Consider the following 242-nt stretch of genomic DNA (forward strand, 5'->3'; position numbering starts at 1 on the left):
ATATCGGATAGAGGGCACTATTCATCGCCGGATATTTGCCAAACGGAGAAGCCATTTTGCCCTCAGGACAATTTTGCTGACAAAAATGTGGATGTAGAGGGCGCCTTCTGTAAACTTCTGTGGAGTAAGTCTTGGTGAAATTCAGTGTTTGATGCCTCAAGCTCAATTTTTTTTTTTGAAATGACTTGAAATATAGAAAAAACACCACACTTTTTACAAATTTTCTATTTGTATTAGTACCT

The sequence above is a fragment of the Patiria miniata genome, unplaced genomic scaffold (assembly GCF_015706575.1).
Source record: "Patiria miniata isolate m_02_andy unplaced genomic scaffold, ASM1570657v1 HiC_scaffold_6, whole genome shotgun sequence".
In the NCBI taxonomy this organism is placed as follows: Eukaryota; Metazoa; Echinodermata; class Asteroidea; order Valvatida; family Asterinidae; genus Patiria; species Patiria miniata.